This window comes from Cygnus olor, chromosome 1, assembly GCF_009769625.2.
Source record: "Cygnus olor isolate bCygOlo1 chromosome 1, bCygOlo1.pri.v2, whole genome shotgun sequence".
In the NCBI taxonomy this organism is placed as follows: domain Eukaryota; kingdom Metazoa; phylum Chordata; class Aves; order Anseriformes; family Anatidae; genus Cygnus; species Cygnus olor.
Window position 1 is genome coordinate 41,957,403 of NC_049169.1, and position 11,239 is coordinate 41,968,641.

General features: G+C 36.6%; 1 long non-coding RNA gene across 1 annotated transcript in view; it reads right to left on the bottom strand.

The window, feature by feature from the left end:
• Positions 1-6,995: 6,995 nt before the first annotated feature.
• The window catches only part of LOC121068647, a 31,459-nt gene continuing 27,215 nt past the window's right edge, over positions 6,996-11,239 (bottom strand). Inside the window, exons 3-4 of the long non-coding RNA XR_005819009.1 lie at positions 10,164-10,240; positions 6,996-8,722 (exon numbers count right to left, since the gene is read on the bottom strand). This is a non-coding gene — a long non-coding RNA (uncharacterized LOC121068647). The remainder of the gene's footprint in view (positions 8,723-10,163; positions 10,241-11,239) is intronic.

Here is an 11,239-nt window from a genome sequence, read left to right on the forward strand (position 1 = left end):
CAGCTGTATACAGAAGTGTATAAACTGTACTTTATAAGGCACGATCACAGTATATTACTGCCTAATTTGCCTTTGTTTAACTGGTTAATGACATTTTTTATAAAACAGAAGAAATCATCCCCTCCATATAATGTTCCTGTAAAACAGGATGGCAATATTTATATACCTCCCAGGGCTATGGCAAGGATTCACTAATTAGATATAGACTGATTTTCAAATGGGGAGACTCAACTACTGCTCAGTCTCTCTCTACTCCTGATCTAACAGGATCAGAGCACCTCCTGCTTCTGTGGAGTCTCTCTTCCAAGCTTCAGTGAAATGGTAAAGTAGGGCTTTGAGAGAATTTGTTTTGCTGTACACTGAGATGTATTTTAATTGGATTATTAGGTTATTTAACAATAATGTTACAATACAGAAAAGGAAGGAACGTGTTTAGAGCTGGCATCTTAGTTGTCTGTTCAACATGCAGTGCATGAGGCCTAAGTACAAATGTGTCCTCAGAGGGCATACAGATGAGAGAAGCTTCCTTGTAGCTTTCTCAGTGTTTCCTTTTGGGGAATTCAGGGTGTGGTTTTCATCCAAACCGGCACTTCAATGATGTCTTCTAGCCTCTCAGAGACTTCACTCAACTACTTCTGATGCACACTGCAACAGCTTTTCAAGGGGAATGCATAGCTACACAGGAGATTCTGTACACCTGTAAAGTGTGAAAATTAAAAAATGGCCTGGGTATCTACCATTGCTTGGAAGACAGAAAAGGTAATCTTAGAGAAGGGACCTATTGAGGGAAAGTTTTAAATGCATAGATTAATGCATTTCCAGCATATTTTCTTCTTATTAATTTCAATTACTCTGCAGCTTAATTAAATCTAGGGCAATCATTTCACAGAATCACAGAATCACAGAATGGCCGAGATTGGAAGGGACCTCTGAAGGTCATCTGGTCCAACCCCCCTGCCAAGCAGAATCACCTAGAGCACGTTGTGCAGGATGGCATCCAGGCAGGAAATCCATCACATCCAGGATTTCCTGTCTTAGGGAGGGGAAAAAAGATGAAACTATCATTTTCTACACACTACCCATATGCAAACCTATTTCTTCTCAAAGTCTGATACAAGAGGAAATAGTTCGTACAGTTTCAGAATTGCACATTTGTACAGTTGTGAATCATTCCTGCCTTTAACACTTGACAGCATGTAAAGTAGATGGACTGTATTTTGTTCATATTCACTACATATCTGCTTCCTCCTGACAATACAATTTTGGTTTGTAATAAATCGCTGCTGCAAATCATCTTAAGTATTCTTGTCCCATAATTCACCCAAAGATTTTTGACCTTGTTAACTGCAGATTTTAGAGCAGAAGTTTAAAATAAATGTCAGCCTTGTTGATGCAACCCTATTGTTTTCTCCCAAGAAGACAGCTTAATAAGTTTAGACAATGGGAAGTGACAGTTCCTCACAAATTTCAAAAAAATCACAAATTTATTTTAATAATGAAAATCAAATTGGTGTGTATAAAAATAACCTTTGCCCTGTATGCTAAGGAAGCTCTAAGGTCTGTAATGAAACACTGTTAAGTATAAAAAGTATAAAAGAAGAAACTGGGACAAATGTATATTACTAGTGATTTGGTATCCATTGCATTGTCATTCCTGAGGTTGGTCTTAAAAAACAATCAAACAAACAAACAAAAAAGAAAACAGTGTACTAACCTAGTAACAATGAAGGTAGGTATGCTTTTTTATTTCATTGCTGCTAAACATATAAAAAGATGCAGCATGCATCTAGATGAGATACTCCATCAAAGGCTTGCTTTTGTCCTGCTAAATTCAATGGGCAAATTTCTGCTATCAGTAAGAGCAAAAAGGTGCTATATTGAAGGATTTAGAGCATTTGGACTTGAATGTCAATAGGTAGAGGGCAAAATATGAACTCAGTTCTTCCGTGTTTTTTTTGTTTCCTGTATGCCATTAACAGAACAATTATAGGGGAAGATATTTTCCTTATTTCTACATCCCTTTTTCTTAGAGGAAATAGAGGATGGCCAGGAAGGCCAATGGCTTTCAGGCCTGCATCAGAAATAATGAAGCCAGCAGGACTGGGGAAGTGATTGTTCCTCTGTAGTCAGCTCTGGTGAGGCGGCACCTCGAGTACTGTGTTCAGTTTTGAGCCCCTCACTACAAGGACATTTAGTTGTTCAAGTGTGTGCAGAGAAGAGCAACATAGCTTGTGAAGAGACTAGAAAACAGGACTTTTGAGGAGCAGCTGAGGAAACTGGGGTTGTTTAGTCTGGAGAAAAGGAGGCTGAGGGGAGACCTCATCACAATCTACAACTGCCTGAGAGGAGGTTGTCAGTGTCTTTTCTCAGATGACAGGTGACAGGACATGAAGTAATGACCTCAAGTTGCGCCAGTGGAGATTTAGGTTGAATATCAGGAAGATTTTTTTCACAGAAAAGGTGGTTATGCATTGGAACAGGGAAGCGGTGGAGTCCCCTTCACTGGAGGTATTTAAGAGGCGGATATGACGCTTAGGAACATGTTTTACCAGCAGACTTGTAATGTTGGGTTGATTGTTAGACTTGATGATCTTAAAGGTCTTTTCCAAACTAAATGATTCTGTGTTTCTGTGATGTGAGGAGGGAAGTTATAGCCTTGGAAGGACTGTAGATACTTGGTGCCTTCAGTACTGAAATGTCCTACAAGCATCAACAGCTATACTATCCCACCTGTCAATCACATTCATAGAACAGCCACAACCATAAATGAGTGCCACATAGGATTTTACAGATGATAAATAAGATAAGAGTGTAAGCACTAGGGATACTTTAAGGGGCAGTAATCAAAAATAAAATAATAAAATAAAATAAAGTAAAATAAAATTAAAATAAAATAAAATATAAAATAAATAATAATTATAACAAAACCAACTATGTAATCATGGTACAAGCCTGCTGACTACAGAACAGAAATATCTATAAAAAATTACCCATGGCTGTGGCTGCATGTTGTGGAGTATAAGATTATAGATAAAAAGTTTTGTTCTTAGGAGATTGTAGGTAGCTTTGATGCACAGTGAATGCTGGAGGCAGTACACCTGAAGAAAGGGAAAAGAGAAGTGTTCCCCTTCATGTTGTATGAGATCAGAGCTGCCAAGGACTATCTTTGGCCTTGTCATGCTAGTTGCAATATCAATCTCTGAACACGATGCTGAGCAGAGCATTTCTCCAAGATTTCAGTGTGTTGCTTCTGCAGGATTTAAGGGATTCTAAATGAGTTAAACCTCACCAAGGTGTCTCACTCCCTTTTGGCAGCAATTTCATGCAATCCTGAACTTTGTCACTTGTTAAGTGAAAGTGATTCATGATGCACTGAAATAGAAATTTTTAAGAAAATGTTTCTGAATTTAATGCTCGTGAGAGAAATGACCTTAAGTGAGACATGATGCAAACAGGAGCAAGATGGAACAAACTGTTTCAATAGGTTCTGGTCATCCTACCTCTCTTTGAAAAACAAACTCATATATAGTTAGGCCATAGGTTTCTGTTGAATAAATCCAGACTCTCTCTGCATTTGCCAAGGCTACAGAAAGAGGGATTGTATCCAGTCTTTGTGTACAGTCTCTTAATCAGTTTAAACCTATTTTTTCCTGTTAGATTTGCGTCAGTGAATTCAGAGGCACTGAGTTAACTGAATTGATTTTAAAACAGATTTCAATTACACCATATAATTTATGACTTTAGAAAAGGCCTACTTGGCTCTACACATAAAGATAGGCATGGTAAGCGTGTCATTAACACACAGCTTTTTTGAATGTATATGACAGGTGCTTTAAATGTCTAACCTGAAGGTGTGAATAGTCGCTCTGCTTTTCTGACTAACTTTCCAGAGACAGAGTTGCAGTAGCACCACTGCATCCCGTATAATTCTTGCAATTACTTCATCATTCAGAATGCTTTTAGGTAGACTTGTGCTTGAGTGGACACTTTCCTTACGCCATACAGGAAAGCTATTCTGTATCACTCCATATGAGGAGGCATGTTTTATGTTTGATCTAGGCATGATCACTCAGCTGGTCACAAGGAAATAAGAGGTCATGATGGTGGCTCAGCATTTTGGATTTTTCCTTGAAGCTTATACTGTAGCTTTATTTTATCTGGAATTATACAACATTTATATGTGGCTCTTTTCTTTGAATTTGCTGCTACACTGAGCATGGAAAAACACAACTTTCCTTCTGAGTAAAATAAATGGTGACAACATGTAATTTTCTTCTTTGCAGCCCTTGCTATAATTTCTTTCCTTTCAAGCAATAGAGTAGTCATTTTGATAAAACCTTCTCCATTAGTCTTGTCAGTATCTTGTTACTTGCATGTAACTGTTGTATGACTAAACATCCTAATTGTTTGGAGAGGTACAGTTCACTGGTGTTTTGTACATAAAGTAAATATTTCCCAAGAACGTGTTATGGAAATAATTCACTGAAGCACTTAACTTTCAAAGATCAAAAAGAATATCCTCACTGAAAATATGCTCAGTGTTTAATCCAAAAATTACTGAAGACTTGGATCCTTTTTGGCAAATGGAGAATGGTTTTTCTGTTTGTTTGTTTTGTTTGTTTGTTTGTTTTTTTCTTTGGTTGGTTGGTTTCATTTTTGTTTGGGAGGGGTATTTTTTCTCATTAATAATACTACTAAGCATATATATATAGTTTTGTTTTACATATTATTTTTTCTATTATATCACCTGCTTTTTCAGGGTTACCTATGATTTCAGGACAGGATATTTAATAGAAGAATATTATTTAATATATAGAAAGCTGAAAGAAGTGGGAATTAACATCTTCAGGCAGATTAGCTATGTAATCAGCTGCACTGGCCAAGGACAGCCAGCCACAGAGACAGAACAGAGGAATAATAATGTGGGTACAAGGAGCAAGGAGGAGGCATTCTGTCTAGCCATGCAGCCTTCCCAGAGACCAAGTGATGCCAGAAAAGGATCTTCAGAGAGACCTTGAGACCTACCTGAAATCTTAAGTCTTTTCTTCCCTAGTTTTACCTCTAAAAATAAAGCCAAGCTTCCTGCTCCCATCAGATCTCCTGGTGCTTTGACCACCCTCACTGTGTTTGCTTCTAACTCCTCCCAGCCCCTGTTCTGTGTTGCCTGTGATGTTTTTGGGCTAGTGATCCTTTGCTGCTGGTTTACAGTAGTTTCCTAATGGCATTTCTTCTCCTTGTCCCAGCAGCCAAAACAGGAGGTACCAGGTTCAAATTTTTATAGGCTCCTTCTCCTTGCCACACTAAGTTGAATTGGGCAGGTGGGAGAAAGGGGGTCATCATTCTTTCATCTTCTCTCTGGTATCTCCCTCTCTTCTTGTCTTCCTTTGTCTTTGCATCTCCATCTTTCCCTATTCTTTTTCAAACCACTTGATTTCATTTAACCACACTTATCATTCCTAATAGGCTGCTATACAGCATTGTATCTCCATGATGGACAAGTGGGACACTGCAGTGGCCAATAAAGATACACTGTGACCCTTGTTTAGATAATATTCCTTTGTTGTTGAGAGCAGCAGACAAGCATTATTTCTTCCTTAAAGCAAAAGGATAGGAGTCTTCAGCCTAAATAAAATGGACTGATAGAAGGAAATCGGGCTGATTTATTCTTCCATAGTCATAGGCTGTCTTGCTTTCAGGATATCTGCAATAACCAAACAGCCTCACAATTTGGAAGGATGCACAAGAAATAACTCTCTAACCAGAAAAGCAACTTCTTTCAGTTTAAAAACATATAAAATGCTTCAAACACTTGAGGAAAAAAAAAAAAAACAGTTATGTAATCTCTCCAAGTTGTTTGCCAATTTTAAAAATAATTATATGCATACTCACTAATTTTGCCCTTTGAAAAATTAGAATTTTTTTTTTTTTCTTCTTAAAATTCCAATGGCTCTTGAAACAAGTAATATAGTTTTCCTTACTGTTTACTGGAACCTACATGGTTCAAGATAAGTTTTTAAGTTTTCTTCCTGGACTTCTATTCTAGCCCTAGCACAGAAGAGTACAAAAATATTTAATTTCATGTTGCTGCTACATAAACATTAGCTAACTTTGGCAACTCCATAATTATCAGTGGAGGATGTTCATTTACAGCCCTAAAGGCATTTCCCAGAGCATCAAGATTCTTTTCAAAATATGGCTTAGACTTCAGTACATTGACAGCATATCTTCAGGACAGCACAACACAATAAATTTTCCTCTTGAAAGTCCACACCAAATTAAAGAGCACTTGTTGATAGAGAAGTACATATATCCACCGTTGCTTTTATCAATAAAGCACACCAGGTGGTCACATCTTGGGGGGGGAGGAGCTCCAGCCTTCAAAGCAATGAGACAGAAAAAATTGTTCTACATGGTGTTCACTTAAGTGAACTCTTTAAAGAAACAGAAATGAAACTGCAAGTTGTGAAATGCAAAAACAATCAACAGCCAGAAAATGGCACATGTCAGTGAAGAAAGGTTGATTTTTTGTTCCCCTTTCCCCCTATTCTGAGACTTAATTTGCAATTTTCTAACATAGAGATTAGACAACTGGTGGAATCCAACAAGTCTGATTCACACTAAAGCAGTGTTTGACAGAAAAACACTATATGATTTAGTTTATGGTATAAATATCCAGTAATCCCCTCCCTTTTAATATCCCAATTTGAAAATGCTGTGAACTATATCAAATTGAGAACAGAGGCACTAATCCTCCAAGTTCATTTACAGAGTTCCCACTTCAGTAGTCTTGCTGGAACAATAAAGTAGCTTGAATGCAAGCTTCTTTGTTAAAGTCAAGCTTGCCTCACTTCCCAAGATATTTTTGATTGCTATTAGTTCTCTCACTAAAATATGTGTGAGCATTATGGTTAGAAATCACCAAAAGAGAAGCTTATGATCAGCAGCCAGACATTTTGAGACCAATAATTTGTTTTCTTTCAAATTACTTACTTTATTGCATTAGGGGTTATAAATAAATGAGGTTGCATTTGCTAGACAGATTATAAATGAGATGAAACTACAGCTGTGCCTGTCTCTTCAACAACAACCAACAGACAGCTCCCTCTGCCCAAAATACTCCAATTTCCACCCATGAAGAGTCTCTCCAACTGACCACATTCACAAGAGGCAAAATACTTTACACTAGCAAGCCCCAGATGGTAGCTGGAGGGCTGAATTCAGTGTTAGTGTGAAGATGACCACCTCTTGTTATGGTTCCTTTGTCACTGGAACAAAAGCAAGCTTAAAATTCATCAAACAATCAATCAGACAAACATTTGCAAAGCAATATTAAGGAATGTAATTGCTGATTAAAGTTTCTTCCCAATGTAAAATTAATCCTGTGGAAACCTATACATTTAGCAAAAGCTAACCACGAAAGCTTAAAAGTGATTATTCTTTTGTATTGTTCCAAGATTGAGCTAAATTTAAAACCTGGAACACAAAGCATTGCAGTAGCTTCATTTGGAATAGTTTGCTTCTTGTTTATGATTCATAGGGGAATTAGTATTTCTTATTGGCTGTGTACTATGTTAAAGTGAGAGCTTTGAAATACAGTAATAAGCCATTTTCTTCTGGCAGACCCTGAAAGTTTATAAGTAAGGATTATACCAGGACTCTTTGCAAATTTTAATCCAGTTTGCATCCTATAAAAATAGCAGTAGTTCATCCCTCATGAGGCTTTGCTGTATTATACTGCTTGTATAGACTGTGCTGTTGAGGAGAGTGTTTAAGTAGAACCATTTAGTGCAACTGGAAAGAAAAATGTGTTTCCTCTGAATTGAGAAAATGAACAACTTAAAGACAGAATAATATAGCCAGAAAAAGCAAATAATTGAGAGTGACTAAGGCAGCTATGAATATTCACACCCCAAAGGGACTGCTAAACCAGCAGTATCTGTACATACCTTTATTTTTATATATTGTAACATTTACTACTAAAGGAACTAGTTTCTCTCTTAAACTGTAAAGAGAAATTACTTTACCTGCCACTGAAAAGACATGTCATTTGAAATCATTGTCTACTTGATAATTTTTTTATACAGGAGAAAGTTGTATAACTAATATTAAAAGTGTGAGAAAATTTAACTTGGACAGCACAGCTCAGATGATGATTAACATTAAAGGAAGCTATGTTTACAAATTACAAAATAAATACTTGCAGATGATGCCCTAGTCATATAGCAAATATACAGCAAGTAAGCTGTAGAGAACATGATACATAATATCTTTGTTAAATAACATTCAAAATTATAAAACTTCACAGTCACTTTTCCTTACAAGTCAAAAAATACCAGCCTTGAATATACAAAAATCTTGAGGCATGTGTCCAAAATAGAGTTTCCTCTCCACTGGCAGCTGGAAAGGTCTTTCTGCCAATAGAATTTTAGAATCACATCACGTTCTCCAAAGGTGACAAAAATCAGAAAAGAGAACACTTCCAGTGAAGTGGTGTTACTTAGATGTTTTCACAATTTGCTTCATATTGTATGGTCTTACAGTGTCGTCATTTTTATGACATCAAGCAATCAGTGAAATAAGCTGATGACAAAACAATAAACTAATGACAACTTCTAGCTAAAGAAACACTACAGTAAAGCAGACCAGTCAGTGGAGGGCCACCAGGATGGTCAGACGGCTGGAGCCAAGGGGAGGCTGAGAAAGATGTATCTGTTCATCTATTCTGCAGAAGAGAAAGCTATAGTGAGACCTTTAGTAGTTTACAAGTACCTAACAGGAGAGTGTAGATAAGATAGAGGCAGACTTTTTTGGAAATGCATGATGAAAGGGTGAGAAGAAATGGATGCAGACTGCAAGCAAGGGAAATTGTGTTTAGATATAAGGAAAAAAACTCATCACAGTGAGAGCACGCAAACACTGAGAGATATTACCGGGAGAGTCTATAGAAACAGCATCCTCAAAGATGTTCAAACTCAGTTGAGACAAGGTCCAGTAATTTATATTTAAAGGTGGCTTTCTTTGAGTGAGATGTTGGACAAGAAAACCTCCAGAAGTCCTTCCCACCCCCAACTATTTTATAGTTCTATGATTCCATGAAGTTTTGGAACTTGAGAAGATGTGAGATGCTGATATTTTTTCTGAAAAATATTGCATGTTGAGAGATTCAGCAGCATTAGCACACATGTTTCATAATTGTATAATGTTCAGTCTTCAAACACCATCTTCAAATTCTAAAGTTTGATGACTTCGGTATATTCATTTCTATTTCATCTGTGCCAGGAAAAAAAAAAAAAAAAACACTTTTCTTGTGGAAACAGACTTGAACATACAGAAAAAGTTGTTAAATATTGAAGCATTTATAGCCAAATAATAAACTGCAATTGATTTCAGCTATACGTGCACAACTTTTATGAACTGAGGTAGAAAAACAAAGATGTATTGAATTGCAGTGAAATTGATAATTACAGTTTCTAACAAAAAAAAAATTGAAGCCTTTGACAATTGAATTGCAGGAGAATACACATCTGAGAGAAAGCTGTATAATATGCTAATAGGAACGTTATTTTTACTAATAATTCTCTTAAACTAAAATGCTTTATTATTCTCTTGCAACTTTTCTGTGGCTACCAAAAAATAGTTACTCAGGTTTGTCTTCAATGCAGTCATGCTTTTACCAAATTTGCTTAACACATTAAGGTGCCTCTTAACTCTGAGTAAATGACAAATATACATATCTGCCAGGAAATTTAGTTTAAAAGCAGAAAAGGAGCACCAAATGCCAAGTATTAGTGGTTGTGTAGTCTCCTGGGTAATGCAATCTAGAACTGTAGAAGCTCAAACTGAAATACTTGCATCAGCAAAGTGATTGAAAACATTTTAATTTAGGAACACCAAAATATTTTATTTCAACTGTAAATATTTTTTAGCCTTTTTCAGTCATTGGGCATTCCGTCTTAGACTAAGATACATCCATAAGCTATATACAATACAATTCAGCATGTTAGGTTGCAAAAGAAGCTGTTCATTCTGATGATAAACACTCAGTCACACAAATAACTTTTATTATGGACAAGAAAAGTAACAAGTTAGTATCCCAATTCAGAACAAGGAAACTCCTATACTGAAATAAAGTAAGTACCATCTTCAAGCACAGGACTGCTTACCTCAAAAAACAAATCTGTATCCCAAAAGGTATTTTCAGAGTGTGGTGTTTTGTTTTTTTTTTTCCTGTAACAGCCATCTGAAAATATTGAAAGTAGCATAATAATGAGTCCATTTCTATGGAAATGGTCTTGTTATTATTTAATCAGGCCAGCATCTAAGTGATTCATGAACTGTAGGTTGGAATTCAATAAGCAGTTCACGAATCTCTGCATTAAGAAAATCTGAAGGAAAGAAAAAGAAAGAACCCCCTTCCCCAAAGGACTTCGTAAACATTCTGTCAATGACGAATGCCACCTAATGTACTTTAAAGCAGTTAAAATCTACTCAGTTCCTTGGCTTATTCAGTGTTCACTTATAGAAATAGTGAGTATCAGTGATGCATTATGGTAAGCACTGTATAAATCCACAGCAAAAAGAGAGATAACCAGTAGCTTAGAGAAATTAACTGCACAAAGCAGTTGTGAAGGAAGTTAATTGAAATTTGGAACTACTGTAAAAAGCCAGAAATTTTCTTCCACAAATGGATAGGGATCAATACACTGGAATAAAGCTGCCTCATGCTTCCTGGAGCCTTTATATTCACACCAAACAATTTTATTTTTGTCATCCTTAATTCCTTACCCCAAGGCCTGAAAAAGTGCCCTTTATTGTTTTCCTTGTAAGATCTGTAGTTCTGCATGCATATACATATATGCGCGCACACATAAACATATGCTTGTATGCGCCTTATGGGTACACACACAGCACTCAAGACTCCACTTTCACCTTAAAAATACCTTGTAGTCACAATTCTAAGCAAAAGACTATTTTTCTAATGTTTCCACAGGGTGATCTTAGTAAGACTATTAAACATTTGTAATTAGCTAGACCTTAGAATAAGCAAATGGAGGAAGAAAATTTGCATTGTAATTTAGTTTGACATGCAAAATGAGCCCAGACAGCTACAGCATCCCGATTTGTAGAAGAGTGATACTTATTTCCCAGGGAACAAAAATGCCATGCCCACCTTTCCTCATTGCCTTTTATTACCTCTTCTCCCACCCAACCAAGTTACATGGAAAAGAAAGATGGATGA